Genomic DNA, 19,801 nt, shown 5'->3' with positions numbered 1-19,801 from the left:
TTGAGCTGAATGTGTCAAAATCTTAAAAATTAACAGGTGCCCAAGCAATTTCATGCTAGAATCATCATCCGGATGCCAAAATAAACTAAATATAGCAAAAGATTTGAGTGCACAACGTTTGGTTTAGGTTTGACAGCCATAATCACCTTTTTATTGCTTTAAATGCGTTTGTAGCGCATGATTGTACATTTGAGCTGAATGTGTCAAAATCTTAAAAATTAACAGGTGCCCAAGCAATTTCATGCTAGAATCATCATCCGGATGCCAAAATAAACTAAATACAGCAAAAGATTTGAGTGCACAACGTTTGGTTTAGATTTGACAGCCATAATCAGCAATTGTGTACATTTGAGCTGAATGTGTCAAAATCTTAAAAATTAACAGGTGCCCAAGCAATTTCATGCTAGAATCATCATCCGGATGCCAAAATAAACTAAATACAGCAAAAGATTTGAGTGCACAACGTTTGGTTTAGATTTGACAGCCATAATCAGCAATTGTGTACATTTGAGCTGAATGTGTCAAAATCTTAAAAATTAACAGGTGCCCAAGCAATTTCATGCTAGAATCATCATCCGGATGCCAAAATAAACTAAATACAGCAAAAGATTTGAGTGCACAACGTTTGGTTTAGGTTTGACAGCCATAATCAGCAATTGTGTACATTTGAGCTGAATGTGTCAAAATCTTAAAAATTAACAGGTGCCCAAGCAATTTCATGCTAGAATCATCATCCGGATGCCAAAATAAACTAAATACAGCAAAAGATTTGAGTGCACAACGTTTGGTTTAGGTTTGACAGCCATAATCACCTTTTTATTGCTTTAAATGCGTTTTTAGCGCATGATTGTACATTTGAGCTGAATGTGTCAAAATCTTAAAAATTAACAGGTGCCCAAGCAATTTCATGCTAGAATCATCATCCGGATGCCAAAATAAACTAAATACAGCAAAAGATTTGAGTGCACAACGTTTGGTTTAGATTTGACAGCCATAATCAGCAATTGTGTACATTTGAGCTGAATGTGTCAAAATCTTAAAAATTAACAGGTGCCCAAGCAATTTCATGCTAGAATCATCATCCGGATGCCAAAATAAACTAAATACAGCAAAAGATTTGAGTGCACAACGTTTGGTTTAGGTTTGACAGCCATAATCACCTTTTTATTGCTTTAAATGCGTTTTTAGCGCATGATTGTACATTTGAGCTGAATGTGTCAAAATCTTAAAAATTAACAGGTGCCCAAGCAATTTCATGCTAGAATCATCATCCGGATGCCAAAATAAACTAAATATAGCAAAAGATTTGAGTGCACAACGTTTGGTTTAGGTTTGACAGCCATAATCAGCAATTGTGTACATTTGAGCTGAATGTGTCAAAATCTTAAAAATTAACAGGTGCCCAAGCAATTTCATGCTAGAATCATCATCCGGATGCCAAAATAAACTAAATATAGCAAAAGATTTGAGTGCACAACGTTTGGTTTAGGTTTGACAGCCATAATCACCTTTTTATTGCTTTAAATGCGTTTGTAGCGCATGATTGTACATTTGAGCTGAATGTGTCAAAATCTTAAAAATTAACAGGTGCCCAAGCAATTTCATGCTAGAATCATCATCCGGATGCCAAAATAAACTAAATATAGCAAAAGATTTGAGTGCACAACGTTTGGTTTAGGTTTGACAGCCATAATCAGCAATTGTGTACATTTGAGCTGAATGTGTCAAAATCTTAAAAATTAACAGGTGCCCAAGCAATTTCATGCTAGAATCATCATCCGGATGCCAAAATAAACTAAATATAGCAAAAGATTTGAGTGCACAACGTTTGGTTTAGGTTTGACAGCCATAATCAGCAATTGTGTACATTTGAGCTGAATGTGTCAAAATCTTAAAAATTAACAGGTGCCCAAGCAATTTCATGCTAGAATCATCATCCGGATGCCAAAATAAACTAAATATAGCAAAAGATTTGAGTGCACAACGTTTGGTTTAGGTTTGACAGCCATAATCACCTTTTTATTGCTTTAAATGCGTTTGTAGCGCATGATTGTACATTTGAGCTGAATGTGTCAAAATCTTAAAAATTAACAGGTGCCCAAGCAATTTCATGCTAGAATCATCATCCGGATGCCAAAATAAACTAAATACAGCAAAAGATTTGAGTGCACAACGTTTGGTTTAGATTTGACAGCCATAATCAGCAATTGTGTACATTTGAGCTGAATGTGTCAAAATCTTAAAAATTAACAGGTGCCCAAGTAATTTCATGCTAGAATCATCATCCGGATGCCAAAATAAACTAAATACAGCAAAAGATTTGAGTGCACAACGTTTGGTTTAGGTTTGACAGCCATAATCACCTTTTTATTGCTTTAAATGCGTTTTTAGCGCATGATTGTACATTTGAGCTGAATGTGTCAAAATCTTAAAAATTAACAGGTGCCCAAGCAATTTCATGCTAGAATCATCATCCGGATGCCAAAATAAACTAAATACAGCAAAAGATTTGAGTGCACAACGTTTGGTTTAGATTTGACAGCCATAATCAGCAATTGTGTACATTTGAGCTGAATGTGTCAAAATCTTAAAAATTAACAAGTGCCCAAGCAATTTCATGCTAGAATCATCATCCGGATGCCAAAATAAACTAAATACAGCAAAAGATTTGAGTGCACAACGTTTGGTTTAGGTTTGACAGCCATAATCACCTTTTTATTGCTTTAAATGCGTTTTTAGCGCATGATTGTACATTTGAGCTGAATGTGTCAAAATCTTAAAAATTAACAGGTGCCCAAGCAATTTCATGCTAGAATCATCATCCGGATGCCAAAATAAACTAAATACAGCAAAAGATTTGAGTGCACAACGTTTGGTTTAGATTTGACAGCCATAATCAGCAATTGTGTACATTTGAGCTGAATGTGTCAAAATCTTAAAAATTAACAGGTGCCCAAGCAATTTCATGCTAGAATCATCATCCGGATGCCAAAATAAACTAAATACAGCAAAAGATTTGAGTGCACAACGTTTGGTTTAGGTTTGACAGCCATAATCACCTTTTTATTGCTTTAAATGCGTTTTTAGCGCATGATTGTACATTTGAGCTGAATGTGTCAAAATCTTAAAAATTAACAGGTGCCCAAGCAATTTCATGTTAGAATCATCATCCGGATGCCAAAATAAACTAAATATAGCAAAAGATTTGAGTGCACAACGTTTGGTTTAGGTTTGACAGCCATAATCAGCAATTGTGTACATTTGAGCTGAATGTGTCAAAATCTTAAAAATTAACAGGTGCCCAAGCAATTTCATGCTAGAATCATCATCCGGATGCCAAAATAAACTAAATATAGCAAAAGATTTGAGTGCACAACGTTTGGTTTAGGTTTGACAGCCATAATCACCTTTTTATTGCTTTAAATGCGTTTGTAGCGCATGATTGTACATTTGAGCTGAATGTGTCAAAATCTTAAAAATTAACAGGTGCCCAAGCAATTTCATGCTAGAATCATCATCCGGATGCCAAAATAAACTAAATACAGCAAAAGATTTGAGTGCACAACGTTTGGTTTAGATTTGACAGCCATAATCAGCAATTGTGTACATTTGAGCTGAATGTGTCAAAATCTTAAAAATTAACAGGTGCCCAAGCAATTTCATGCTAGAATCATCATCCGGATGCCAAAATAAACTAAATACAGCAAAAGATTTGAGTGCACAACGTTTGGTTTAGGTTTGACAGCCATAATCACCTTTTTATTGCTTTAAATGCGTTTTTAGCGCATGATTGTACATTTGAGCTGAATGTGTCAAAATCTTAAAAATTAACAGGTGCCCAAGCAATTTCATGCTAGAATCATCATCCGGATGCCAAAATAAACTAAATACAGCAAAAGATTTGAGTGCACAACGTTTGGTTTAGATTTGACAGCCATAATCAGCAATTGTGTACATTTGAGCTGAATGTGTCAAAATCTTAAAAATTAACAGGTGCCCAAGCAATTTCATGCTAGAATCATCATCCGGATGCCAAAATAAACTAAATACAGCAAAAGATTTGAGTGCACAACGTTTGGTTTAGGTTTGACAGCCATAATCAGCAATTGTGTACATTTGAGCTGAATGTGTCAAAATCTTAAAAATTAACAGGTGCCCAAGCAATTTCATGCTAGAATCATCATCCGGATGCCAAAATAAACTAAATATAGCAAAAGATTTGAGTGCACAACGTTTGGTTTAGGTTTGACAGCCATAATCACCTTTTTATTGCTTTAAATGCGTTTTTAGCGCATGATTGTACATTTGAGCTGAATGTGTCAAAATCTTAAAAATTAACAGGTGCCCAAGCAATTTCATGCTAGAATCATCATCCGGATGCCAAAATAAACTAAATACAGCAAAAGATTTGAGTGCACAACGTTTGGTTTAGATTTGACAGCCATAATCAGCAATTGTGTACATTTGAGCTGAATGTGTCAAAATCTTAAAAATTAACAAGTGCCCAAGCAATTTCATGCTAGAATCATCATCCGGATGCCAAAATAAACTAAATACAGCAAAAGATTTGAGTGCACAACGTTTGGTTTAGGTTTGACAGCCATAATCACCTTTTTATTGCTTTAAATGCGTTTTTAGCGCATGATTGTACATTTGAGCTGAATGTGTCAAAATCTTAAAAATTAACAGGTGCCCAAGCAATTTCATGCTAGAATCATCATCCGGATGCCAAAATAAACTAAATACAGCAAAAGATTTGAGTGCACAACGTTTGGTTTAGATTTGACAGCCATAATCAGCAATTGTGTACATTTGAGCTGAATGTGTCAAAATCTTAAAAATTAACAGGTGCCCAAGCAATTTCATGCTAGAATCATCATCCGGATGCCAAAATAAACTAAATACAGCAAAAGATTTGAGTGCACAACGTTTGGTTTAGGTTTGACAGCCATAATCACCTTTTTATTGCTTTAAATGCGTTTTTAGCGCATGATTGTACATTTGAGCTGAATGTGTCAAAATCTTAAAAATTAACAGGTGCCCAAGCAATTTCATGCTAGAATCATCATCCGGATGCCAAAATAAACTAAATATAGCAAAAGATTTGAGTGCACAACGTTTGGTTTAGGTTTGACAGCCATAATCACCTTTTTATTGCTTTAAATGCGTTTGTAGCGCATGATTGTACATTTGAGCTGAATGTGTCAAAATCTTAAAAATTAACAGGTGCCCAAGCAATTTCATGCTAGAATCATCATCCGGATGCCAAAATAAACTAAATACAGCAAAAGATTTGAGTGCACAACGTTTGGTTTAGATTTGACAGCCATAATCAGCAATTGTGTACATTTGAGCTGAATGTGTCAAAATCTTAAAAATTAACAGGTGCCCAAGCAATTTCATGCTAGAATCATCATCCGGATGCCAAAATAAACTAAATACAGCAAAAGATTTGAGTGCACAACGTTTGGTTTAGATTTGACAGCCATAATCAGCAATTGTGTACATTTGAGCTGAATGTGTCAAAATCTTAAAAATTAACAGGTGCCCAAGCAATTTCATGCTAGAATCATCATCCGGATGCCAAAATAAACTAAATACAGCAAAAGATTTGAGTGCACAACGTTTGGTTTAGGTTTGACAGCCATAATCACCTTTTTATTGCTTTAAATGCGTTTGTAGCGCATGATTGTACATTTGAGCTGAATGTGTCAAAATCTTAAAAATTAACAGGTGCCCAAGCAATTTCATGCTAGAATCATCATCCGGACGCCAAAATAAACTAAATACAGCAAAAGATTTGAGTGCACAACGTTTGGTTTAGATTTGACAGCCATAATCAGCAATTGTGTACATTTGAGCTGAATGTGTCAAAATCTTAAAAATTAACAGGTGCCCAAGCAATTTCATGCTAGAATCATCATCCGGATGCCAAAATAAACTAAATACAGCAAAAGATTTGAGTGCACAACGTTTGGTTTAGGTTTGACAGCCATAATCACCTTTTTATTGCTTTAAATGCGTTTTTAGCGCATGATTGTACATTTGAGCTGAATGTGTCAAAATCTTAAAAATTAACAGGTGCCCAAGCAATTTCATGCTAGAATCATCATCCGGATGCCAAAATAAACTAAATACAGCAAAAGATTTGAGTGCACAACGTTTGGTTTAGATTTGACAGCCATAATCAGCAATTGTGTACATTTGAGCTGAATGTGTCAAAATCTTAAAAATTAACAGGTGCCCAAGCAATTTCATGCTAGAATCATCATCCGGATGCCAAAATAAACTAAATACAGCAAAAGATTTGAGTGCACAACGTTTGGTTTAGGTTTGACAGCCATAATCACCTTTTTATTGCTTTAAATGCGTTTTTAGCGCATGATTGTACATTTGAGCTGAATGTGTCAAAATCTTAAAAATTAACAGGTGCCCAAGCAATTTCATGCTAGAATCATCATCCGGATGCCAAAATAAACTAAATATAGCAAAAGATTTGAGTGCACAACGTTTGGTTTAGGTTTGACAGCCATAATCAGCAATTGTGTACATTTGAGCTGAATGTGTCAAAATCTTAAAAATTAACAGGTGCCCAAGCAATTTCATGCTAGAATCATCATCCGGATGCCAAAATAAACTAAATATAGCAAAAGATTTGAGTGCACAACGTTTGGTTTAGGTTTGACAGCCATAATCACCTTTTTATTGCTTTAAATGCGTTTGTAGCGCATGATTGTACATTTGAGCTGAATGTGTCAAAATCTTAAAAATTAACAGGTGCCCAAGCAATTTCATGCTAGAATCATCATCCGGATGCCAAAATAAACTAAATACAGCAAAAGATTTGAGTGCACAACGTTTGGTTTAGATTTGACAGCCATAATCAGCAATTGTGTACATTTGAGCTGAATGTGTCAAAATCTTAAAAATTAACAGGTGCCCAAGTAATTTCATGCTAGAATCATCATCCGGATGCCAAAATAAACTAAATACAGCAAAAGATTTGAGTGCACAACGTTTGGTTTAGGTTTGACAGCCATAATCACCTTTTTATTGCTTTAAATGCGTTTTTAGCGCATGATTGTACATTTGAGCTGAATGTGTCAAAATCTTAAAAATTAACAGGTGCCCAAGCAATTTCATGCTAGAATCATCATCCGGATGCCAAAATAAACTAAATACAGCAAAAGATTTGAGTGCACAACGTTTGGTTTAGATTTGACAGCCATAATCAGCAATTGTGTACATTTGAGCTGAATGTGTCAAAATCTTAAAAATTAACAAGTGCCCAAGCAATTTCATGCTAGAATCATCATCCGGATGCCAAAATAAACTAAATACAGCAAAAGATTTGAGTGCACAACGTTTGGTTTAGGTTTGACAGCCATAATCACCTTTTTATTGCTTTAAATGCGTTTTTAGCGCATGATTGTACATTTGAGCTGAATGTGTCAAAATCTTAAAAATTAACAGGTGCCCAAGCAATTTCATGCTAGAATCATCATCCGGATGCCAAAATAAACTAAATACAGCAAAAGATTTGAGTGCACAACGTTTGGTTTAGATTTGACAGCCATAATCAGCAATTGTGTACATTTGAGCTGAATGTGTCAAAATCTTAAAAATTAACAGGTGCCCAAGCAATTTCATGCTAGAATCATCATCCGGATGCCAAAATAAACTAAATACAGCAAAAGATTTGAGTGCACAACGTTTGGTTTAGGTTTGACAGCCATAATCACCTTTTTATTGCTTTAAATGCGTTTTTAGCGCATGATTGTACATTTGAGCTGAATGTGTCAAAATCTTAAAAATTAACAGGTGCCCAAGCAATTTCATGTTAGAATCATCATCCGGATGCCAAAATAAACTAAATATAGCAAAAGATTTGAGTGCACAACGTTTGGTTTAGGTTTGACAGCCATAATCAGCAATTGTGTACATTTGAGCTGAATGTGTCAAAATCTTAAAAATTAACAGGTGCCCAAGCAATTTCATGCTAGAATCATCATCCGGATGCCAAAATAAACTAAATATAGCAAAAGATTTGAGTGCACAACGTTTGGTTTAGGTTTGACAGCCATAATCACCTTTTTATTGCTTTAAATGCGTTTGTAGCGCATGATTGTACATTTGAGCTGAATGTGTCAAAATCTTAAAAATTAACAGGTGCCCAAGCAATTTCATGCTAGAATCATCATCCGGATGCCAAAATAAACTAAATACAGCAAAAGATTTGAGTGCACAACGTTTGGTTTAGATTTGACAGCCATAATCAGCAATTGTGTACATTTGAGCTGAATGTGTCAAAATCTTAAAAATTAACAGGTGCCCAAGCAATTTCATGCTAGAATCATCATCCGGATGCCAAAATAAACTAAATACAGCAAAAGATTTGAGTGCACAACGTTTGGTTTAGGTTTGACAGCCATAATCACCTTTTTATTGCTTTAAATGCGTTTTTAGCGCATGATTGTACATTTGAGCTGAATGTGTCAAAATCTTAAAAATTAACAGGTGCCCAAGCAATTTCATGCTAGAATCATCATCCGGATGCCAAAATAAACTAAATACAGCAAAAGATTTGAGTGCACAACGTTTGGTTTAGATTTGACAGCCATAATCAGCAATTGTGTACATTTGAGCTGAATGTGTCAAAATCTTAAAAATTAACAGGTGCCCAAGCAATTTCATGCTAGAATCATCATCCGGATGCCAAAATAAACTAAATACAGCAAAAGATTTGAGTGCACAACGTTTGGTTTAGGTTTGACAGCCATAATCAGCAATTGTGTACATTTGAGCTGAATGTGTCAAAATCTTAAAAATTAACAGGTGCCCAAGCAATTTCATGCTAGAATCATCATCCGGATGCCAAAATAAACTAAATATAGCAAAAGATTTGAGTGCACAACGTTTGGTTTAGGTTTGACAGCCATAATCACCTTTTTATTGCTTTAAATGCGTTTGTAGCGCATGATTGTACATTTGAGCTGAATGTGTCAAAATCTTAAAAATTAACAGGTGCCCAAGCAATTTCATGCTAGAATCATCATCCGGATGCCAAAATAAACTAAATACAGCAAAAGATTTGAGTGCACAACGTTTGGTTTAGATTTGACAGCCATAATCAGCAATTGTGTACATTTGAGCTGAATGTGTCAAAATCTTAAAAATTAACAGGTGCCCAAGTTATTTCATGCTAGAATCATCATCCGGATGCCAAAATAAACTAAATACAGCAAAAGATTTGAGTGCACAACGTTTGGTTTAGGTTTGACAGCCATAATCACCTTTTTATTGCTTTAAATGCGTTTTTAGCGCATGATTGTACATTTGAGCTGAATGTGTCAAAATCTTAAAAATTAACAGGTGCCCAAGCAATTTCATGCTAGAATCATCATCCGGATGCCAAAATAAACTAAATACAGCAAAAGATTTGAGTGCACAACGTTTGGTTTAGATTTGACAGCCATAATCAGCAATTGTGTACATTTGAGCTGAATGTGTCAAAATCTTAAAAATTAACAAGTGCCCAAGCAATTTCATGCTAGAATCATCATCCGGATGCCAAAATAAACTAAATACAGCAAAAGATTTGAGTGCACAACGTTTGGTTTAGGTTTGACAGCCATAATCACCTTTTTATTGCTTTAAATGCGTTTGTAGCGCATGATTGTACATTTGAGCTGAATGTGTCAAAATCTTAAAAATTAACAGGTGCCCAAGCAATTTCATGCTAGAATCATCATCCGGATGCCAAAATAAACTAAATACAGCAAAAGATTTGAGTGCACAACGTTTGGTTTAGATTTGACAGCCATAATCAGCAATTGTGTACATTTGAGCTGAATGTGTCAAAATCTTAAAAATTAACAGGTGCCCAAGTAATTTCATGCTAGAATCATCATCCGGATGCCAAAATAAACTAAATACAGCAAAAGATTTGAGTGCACAACGTTTGGTTTAGGTTTGACAGCCATAATCACCTTTTTATTGCTTTAAATGCGTTTTTAGCGCATGATTGTACATTTGAGCTGAATGTGTCAAAATCTTAAAAATTAACAGGTGCCCAAGCAATTTCATGCTAGAATCATCATCCGGATGCCAAAATAAACTAAATACAGCAAAAGATTTGAGTGCACAACGTTTGGTTTAGATTTGACAGCCATAATCAGCAATTGTGTACATTTGAGCTGAATGTGTCAAAATCTTAAAAATTAACAAGTGCCCAAGCAATTTCATGCTAGAATCATCATCCGGATGCCAAAATAAACTAAATACAGCAAAAGATTTGAGTGCACAACGTTTGGTTTAGGTTTGACAGCCATAATCACCTTTTTATTGCTTTAAATGCGTTTTTAGCGCATGATTGTACATTTGAGCTGAATGTGTCAAAATCTTAAAAATTAACAGGTGCCCAAGCAATTTCATGCTAGAATCATCATCCGGATGCCAAAATAAACTAAATACAGCAAAAGATTTGAGTGCACAACGTTTGGTTTAGATTTGACAGCCATAATCAGCAATTGTGTACATTTGAGCTGAATGTGTCAAAATCTTAAAAATTAACAGGTGCCCAAGCAATTTCATGCTAGAATCATCATCCGGATGCCAAAATAAACTAAATACAGCAAAAGATTTGAGTGCACAACGTTTGGTTTAGGTTTGACAGCCATAATCACCTTTTTATTGCTTTAAATGCGTTTTTAGCGCATGATTGTACATTTGAGCTGAATGTGTCAAAATCTTAAAAATTAACAGGTGCCCAAGCAATTTCATGTTAGAATCATCATCCGGATGCCAAAATAAACTAAATATAGCAAAAGATTTGAGTGCACAACGTTTGGTTTAGGTTTGACAGCCATAATCAGCAATTGTGTACATTTGAGCTGAATGTGTCAAAATCTTAAAAATTAACAGGTGCCCAAGCAATTTCATGCTAGAATCATCATCCGGATGCCAAAATAAACTAAATATAGCAAAAGATTTGAGTGCACAACGTTTGGTTTAGGTTTGACAGCCATAATCACCTTTTTATTGCTTTAAATGCGTTTGTAGCGCATGATTGTACATTTGAGCTGAATGTGTCAAAATCTTAAAAATTAACAGGTGCCCAAGCAATTTCATGCTAGAATCATCATCCGGATGCCAAAATAAACTAAATACAGCAAAAGATTTGAGTGCACAACGTTTGGTTTAGATTTGACAGCCATAATCAGCAATTGTGTACATTTGAGCTGAATGTGTCAAAATCTTAAAAATTAACAGGTGCCCAAGCAATTTCATGCTAGAATCATCATCCGGATGCCAAAATAAACTAAATACAGCAAAAGATTTGAGTGCACAACGTTTGGTTTAGGTTTGACAGCCATAATCACCTTTTTATTGCTTTAAATGCGTTTTTAGCGCATGATTGTACATTTGAGCTGAATGTGTCAAAATCTTAAAAATTAACAGGTGCCCAAGCAATTTCATGCTAGAATCATCATCCGGATGCCAAAATAAACTAAATACAGCAAAAGATTTGAGTGCACAACGTTTGGTTTAGATTTGACAGCCATAATCAGCAATTGTGTACATTTGAGCTGAATGTGTCAAAATCTTAAAAATTAACAAGTGCCCAAGCAATTTCATGCTAGAATCATCATCCGGATGCCAAAATAAACTAAATACAGCAAAAGATTTGAGTGCACAACGTTTGGTTTAGGTTTGACAGCCATAATCACCTTTTTATTGCTTTAAATGCGTTTTTAGCGCATGATTGTACATTTGAGCTGAATGTGTCAAAATCTTAAAAATTAACAGGTGCCCAAGCAATTTCATGCTAGAATCATCATCCGGATGCCAAAATAAACTAAATACAGCAAAAGATTTGAGTGCACAACGTTTGGTTTAGATTTGACAGCCATAATCAGCAATTGTGTACATTTGAGCTGAATGTGTCAAAATCTTAAAAATTAACAGGTGCCCAAGCAATTTCATGCTAGAATCATCATCCGGATGCCAAAATAAACTAAATACAGCAAAAGATTTGAGTGCACAACGTTTGGTTTAGGTTTGACAGCCATAATCACCTTTTTATTGCTTTAAATGCGTTTTTAGCGCATGATTGTACATTTGAGCTGAATGTGTCAAAATCTTAAAAATTAACAGGTGCCCAAGCAATTTCATGTTAGAATCATCATCCGGATGCCAAAATAAACTAAATATAGCAAAAGATTTGAGTGCACAACGTTTGGTTTAGGTTTGACAGCCATAATCAGCAATTGTGTACATTTGAGCTGAATGTGTCAAAATCTTAAAAATTAACAGGTGCCCAAGCAATTTCATGCTAGAATCATCATCCGGATGCCAAAATAAACTAAATATAGCAAAAGATTTGAGTGCACAACGTTTGGTTTAGGTTTGACAGCCATAATCACCTTTTTATTGCTTTAAATGCGTTTGTAGCGCATGATTGTACATTTGAGCTGAATGTGTCAAAATCTTAAAAATTAACAGGTGCCCAAGCAATTTCATGCTAGAATCATCATCCGGATGCCAAAATAAACTAAATACAGCAAAAGATTTGAGTGCACAACGTTTGGTTTAGATTTGACAGCCATAATCAGCAATTGTGTACATTTGAGCTGAATGTGTCAAAATCTTAAAAATTAACAGGTGCCCAAGCAATTTCATGCTAGAATCATCATCCGGATGCCAAAATAAACTAAATACAGCAAAAGATTTGAGTGCACAACGTTTGGTTTAGGTTTGACAGCCATAATCACCTTTTTATTGCTTTAAATGCGTTTTTAGCGCATGATTGTACATTTGAGCTGAATGTGTCAAAATCTTAAAAATTAACAGGTGCCCAAGCAATTTCATGCTAGAATCATCATCCGGATGCCAAAATAAACTAAATACAGCAAAAGATTTGAGTGCACAACGTTTGGTTTAGATTTGACAGCCATAATCAGCAATTGTGTACATTTGAGCTGAATGTGTCAAAATCTTAAAAATTAACAGGTGCCCAAGCAATTTCATGCTAGAATCATCATCCGGATGCCAAAATAAACTAAATACAGCAAAAGATTTGAGTGCACAACGTTTGGTTTAGGTTTGACAGCCATAATCAGCAATTGTGTACATTTGAGCTGAATGTGTCAAAATCTTAAAAATTAACAGGTGCCCAAGCAATTTCATGCTAGAATCATCATCCGGATGCCAAAATAAACTAAATATAGCAAAAGATTTGAGTGCACAACGTTTGGTTTAGGTTTGACAGCCATAATCACCTTTTTATTGCTTTAAATGCGTTTGTAGCGCATGATTGTACATTTGAGCTGAATGTGTCAAAATCTTAAAAATTAACAGGTGCCCAAGCAATTTCATGCTAGAATCATCATCCGGATGCCAAAATAAACTAAATACAGCAAAAGATTTGAGTGCACAACGTTTGGTTTAGATTTGACAGCCATAATCAGCAATTGTGTACATTTGAGCTGAATGTGTCAAAATCTTAAAAATTAACAGGTGCCCAAGTTATTTCATGCTAGAATCATCATCCGGATGCCAAAATAAACTAAATACAGCAAAAGATTTGAGTGCACAACGTTTGGTTTAGGTTTGACAGCCATAATCACCTTTTTATTGCTTTAAATGCGTTTTTAGCGCATGATTGTACATTTGAGCTGAATGTGTCAAAATCTTAAAAATTAACAGGTGCCCAAGCAATTTCATGCTAGAATCATCATCCGGATGCCAAAATAAACTAAATACAGCAAAAGATTTGAGTGCACAACGTTTGGTTTAGATTTGACAGCCATAATCAGCAATTGTGTACATTTGAGCTGAATGTGTCAAAATCTTAAAAATTAACAAGTGCCCAAGCAATTTCATGCTAGAATCATCATCCGGATGCCAAAATAAACTAAATACAGCAAAAGATTTGAGTGCACAACGTTTGGTTTAGGTTTGACAGCCATAATCACCTTTTTATTGCTTTAAATGCGTTTGTAGCGCATGATTGTACATTTGAGCTGAATGTGTCAAAATCTTAAAAATTAACAGGTGCCCAAGCAATTTCATGCTAGAATCATCATCCGGATGCCAAAATAAACTAAATACAGCAAAAGATTTGAGTGCACAACGTTTGGTTTAGATTTGACAGCCATAATCAGCAATTGTGTACATTTGAGCTGAATGTGTCAAAATCTTAAAAATTAACAGGTGCCCAAGTAATTTCATGCTAGAATCATCATCCGGATGCCAAAATAAACTAAATACAGCAAAAGATTTGAGTGCACAACGTTTGGTTTAGGTTTGACAGCCATAATCACCTTTTTATTGCTTTAAATGCGTTTTTAGCGCATGATTGTACATTTGAGCTGAATGTGTCAAAATCTTAAAAATTAACAGGTGCCCAAGCAATTTCATGCTAGAATCATCATCCGGATGCCAAAATAAACTAAATACAGCAAAAGATTTGAGTGCACAACGTTTGGTTTAGATTTGACAGCCATAATCAGCAATTGTGTACATTTGAGCTGAATGTGTCAAAATCTTAAAAATTAACAAGTGCCCAAGCAATTTCATGCTAGAATCATCATCCGGATGCCAAAATAAACTAAATACAGCAAAAGATTTGAGTGCACAACGTTTGGTTTAGGTTTGACAGCCATAATCACCTTTTTATTGCTTTAAATGCGTTTTTAGCGCATGATTGTACATTTGAGCTGAATGTGTCAAAATCTTAAAAATTAACAGGTGCCCAAGCAATTTCATGCTAGAATCATCATCCGGATGCCAAAATAAACTAAATACAGCAAAAGATTTGAGTGCACAACGTTTGGTTTAGATTTGACAGCCATAATCAGCAATTGTGTACATTTGAGCTGAATGTGTCAAAATCTTAAAAATTAACAGGTGCCCAAGCAATTTCATGCTAGAATCATCATCCGGATGCCAAAATAAACTAAATACAGCAAAAGATTTGAGTGCACAACGTTTGGTTTAGGTTTGACAGCCATAATCAGCAATTGTGTACATTTGAGCTGAATGTGTCAAAATCTTAAAAATTAACAGGTGCCCAAGCAATTTCATGCTAGAATCATCATCCGGATGCCAAAATAAACTAAATATAGCAAAAGATTTGAGTGCACAACGTTTGGTTTAGGTTTGACAGCCATAATCACCTTTTTATTGCTTTAAATGCGTTTGTAGCGCATGATTGTACATTTGAGCTGAATGTGTCAAAATCTTAAAAATTAACAGGTGCCCAAGCAATTTCATGCTAGAATCATCATCCGGATGCCAAAATAAACTAAATACAGCAAAAGATTTGAGTGCACAACGTTTGGTTTAGATTTGACAGCCATAATCAGCAATTGTGTACATTTGAGCTGAATGTGTCAAAATCTTAAAAATTAACAGGTGCCCAAGTTATTTCATGCTAGAATCATCATCCGGATGCCAAAATAAACTAAATACAGCAAAAGATTTGAGTGCACAACGTTTGGTTTAGGTTTGACAGCCATAATCACCTTTTTATTGCTTTAAATGCGTTTTTAGCGCATGATTGTACATTTGAGCTGAATGTGTCAAAATCTTAAAAATTAACAGGTGCCCAAGCAATTTCATGCTAGAATCATCATCCGGATGCCAAAATAAACTAAATACAGCAAAAGATTTGAGTGCACAACGTTTGGTTTAGATTTGACAGCCATAATCAGCAATTGTGTACATTTGAGCTGAATGTGTCAAAATCTTAAAAATTAACAAGTGCCCAAGCAATTTCATGCTAGAATCATCATCCGGATGCCAAAATAAACTAAATACAGCAAAAGATTTGAGTGCACAACGTTTGGTTTAGGTTTGACAGCCATAATCACCTTTTTATTGCTTTAAATGCGTTTGTAGCGCATGATTGTACATTTGAGCTGAATGTGTCAAAATCTTAAAAATTAACAGGTGCCCAAGCAATTTCATGCTAGAATCATCATCCGGATGCCAAAATAAACTAAATACAGCAAAAGATTTGAGTGCACAACGTTTGGTTTAGATTTGACAGCCATAATCAGCAATTGTGTACATTTGAGCTGAATGTGTCAAAATCTTAAAAATTAACAGGTGCCCAAGTAATTTCATGCTAGAATCATCATCCGGATGCCAAAATAAACTAAATACAGCAAAAGATTTGAGTGCACAACGTTTGGTTTAGGTTTGACAGCCATAATCACCTTTTTATTGCTTTAAATGCGTTTTTAGCGCATGATTGTACATTTGAGCTGAATGTGTCAAAATCTTAAAAATTAACAGGTGCCCAAGCAATTTCATGCTAGAATCATCATCCGGATGCCAAAATAAACTAAATACAGCAAAAGATTTGAGTGCACAACGTTTGGTTTAGATTTGACAGCCATAATCAGCAATTGTGTACATTTGAGCTGAATGTGTCAAAATCTTAAAAATTAACAAGTGCCCAAGCAATTTCATGCTAGAATCATCATCCGGATGCCAAAATAAACTAAATACAGCAAAAGATTTGAGTGCACAACGTTTGGTTTAGGTTTGACAGCCATAATCACCTTTTTATTGCTTTAAATGCGTTTTTAGCGCATGATTGTACATTTGAGCTGAATGTGTCAAAATCTTAAAAATTAACAGGTGCCCAAGCAATTTCATGCTAGAATCATCATCCGGATGCCAAAATAAACTAAATACAGCAAAAGATTTGAGTGCACAACGTTTGGTTTAGATTTGACAGCCATAATCAGCAATTGTGTACATTTGAGCTGAATGTGTCAAAATCTTAAAAATTAACAGGTGCCCAAGCAATTTCATGCTAGAATCATCATCCGGATGCCAAAATAAACTAAATACAGCAAAAGATTTGAGTGCACAACGTTTGGTTTAGGTTTGACAGCCATAATCACCTTTTTATTGCTTTAAATGCGTTTTTAGCGCATGATTGTACATTTGAGCTGAATGTGTCAAAATCTTAAAAATTAACAGGTGCCCAAGCAATTTCATGTTAGAATCATCATCCGGATGCCAAAATAAACTAAATATAGCAAAAGATTTGAGTGCACAACGTTTGGTTTAGGTTTGACAGCCATAATCAGCAATTGTGTACATTTGAGCTGAATGTGTCAAAATCTTAAAAATTAACAGGTGCCCAAGCAATTTCATGCTAGAATCATCATCCGGATGCCAAAATAAACTAAATATAGCAAAAGATTTGAGTGCACAACGTTTGGTTTAGGTTTGACAGCCATAATCACCTTTTTATTGCTTTAAATGCGTTTTTAGCGCATGATTGTACATTTGAGCTGAATGTGTCAAAATCTTAAAAATTAACAGGTGCCCAAGCAATTTCATGCTAGAATCATCATCCGGATGCCAAAATAAACTAAATACAGCAAAAGATTTGAGTGCACAACGTTTGGTTTAGATTTGACAGCCATAATCAGCAATTGTGTACATTTGAGCTGAATGTGTCAAAATCTTAAAAATTAACAGGTGCCCAAGTAATTTCATGCTAGAATCATCATCCGGATGCCAAAATAAACTAAATACAGCAAAAGATTTGAGTGCACAACGTTTGGTTTAGGTTTGACAGCCATAATCACCTTTTTATTGCTTTAAATGCGTTTTTAGCGCATGATTGTACATTTGAGCTGAATGTGTCAAAATCTTAAAAATTAACAGGTGCCCAAGCAATTTCATGCTAGAATCATCATCCGGATGCCAAAATAAACTAAATACAGCAAAAGATTTGAGTGCACAACGTTTGGTTTAGATTTGACAGCCATAATCAGCAATTGTGTACATTTGAGCTGAATGTGTCAAAATCTTAAAAATTAACAAGTGCCCAAGCAATTTCATGCTAGAATCATCATCCGGATGCCAAAATAAACTAAATACAGCAAAAGATTTGAGTGCACAACGTTTGGTTTAGGTTTGACAGCCATAATCACCTTTTTATTGCTTTAAATGCGTTTTTAGCGCATGATTGTACATTTGAGCTGAATGTGTCAAAATCTTAAAAATTAACAGGTGCCCAAGCAATTTCATGCTAGAATCATCATCCGGATGCCAAAATAAACTAAATACAGCAAAAGATTTGAGTGCACAACGTTTGGTTTAGATTTGACAGCCATAATCAGCAATTGTGTACATTTGAGCTGAATGTGTCAAAATCTTAAAAATTAACAGGTGCCCAAGCAATTTCATGCTAGAATCATCATCCGGATGCCAAAATAAACTAAATACAGCAAAAGATTTGAGTGCACAACGTTTGGTTTAGGTTTGACAGCCATAATCACCTTTTTATTGCTTTAAATGCGTTTTTAGCGCATGATTGTACATTTGAGCTGAATGTGTCAAAATCTTAAAAATTAACAGGTGCCCAAGCAATTTCATGTTAGAATCATCATCCGGATGCCAAAATAAACTAAATATAGCAAAAGATTTGAGTGCACAACGTTTGGTTTAGGTTTGACAGCCATAATCAGCAATTGTGTACATTTGAGCTGAATGTGTCAAAATCTTAAAAATTAACAGGTGCCCAAGCAATTTCATGCTAGAATCATCATCCGGATGCCAAAATAAACTAAATATAGCAAAAGATTTGAGTGCACAACGTTTGGTTTAGGTTTGACAGCCATAATCACCTTTTTATTGCTTTAAATGCGTTTGTAGCGCATGATTGTACATTTGAGCTGAATGTGTCAAAATCTTAAAAATTAACAGGTGCCCAAGCAATTTCATGCTAGAATCATCATCCGGATGCCAAAATAAACTAAATACAGCAAAAGATTTGAGTGCACAACGTTTGGTTTAGATTTGACAGCCATAATCAGCAATTGTGTACATTTGAGCTGAATGTGTCAAAATCTTAAAAATTAACAGGTGCCCAAGCAATTTCATGCTAGAATCATCATCCGGATGCCAAAATAAACTAAATACAGCAAAAGATTTGAGTGCACAACGTTTGGTTTAGGTTTGACAGCCATAATCACCTTTTTATTGCTTTAAATGCGTTTTTAGCGCATGATTGTACATTTGAGCTGAATGTGTCAAAATCTTAAAAATTAACAGGTGCCCAAGCAATTTCATGCTAGAATCATCATCCGGATGCCAAAATAAACTAAATACAGCAAAAGATTTGAGTGCACAACGTTTGGTTTAGGTTTGACAGCCATAATCAGCAATTGTGTACATTTGAGCTGAATGTGTCAAAATCTTAAAAATTAACAGGTGCCCAAGCAATTTCATGCTAGAATCATCATCCGGATGCCAAAATAAACTAAATATAGCAAAAGATTTGAGTGCACAACGTTTGGTTTAGGTTTGACAGCCATAATCACCTTTTTATTGCTTTAAATGCGTTTGTAGCGCATGATTGTACATTTGAGCTGAATGTGTCAAAATCTTAAAAATTAACAGGTGCCCAAGCAATTTCATGCTAGAATCATCATCCGGATGCCAAAATAAACTAAATACAGCAAAAGATTTGAGTGCACAACGTTTGGTTTAGATTTGACAGCCATAATCAGCAATTGTGTACATTTGAGCTGAATGTGTCAAAATCTTAAAAATTAACAGGTGCCCAAGTTATTTCATGCTAGAATCATCATCCGGATGCCAAAATAAACTAAATACAGCAAAAGATTTGAGTGCACAACGTTTGGTTTAGGTTTGACAGCCATAATCACCTTTTTATTGCTTTAAATGCGTTTTTAGCGCATGATTGTACATTTGAGCTGAATGTGTCAAAATCTTAAAAATTAACAGGTGCCCAAGCAATTTCATG

This window comes from Festucalex cinctus, chromosome 4 (assembly GCF_051991245.1).
Source record: "Festucalex cinctus isolate MCC-2025b chromosome 4, RoL_Fcin_1.0, whole genome shotgun sequence".
NCBI lineage: Eukaryota > Metazoa > Chordata > Actinopteri > Syngnathiformes > Syngnathidae > Festucalex > Festucalex cinctus.
Note: the sequence above shows the minus strand (reverse complement) of the source record.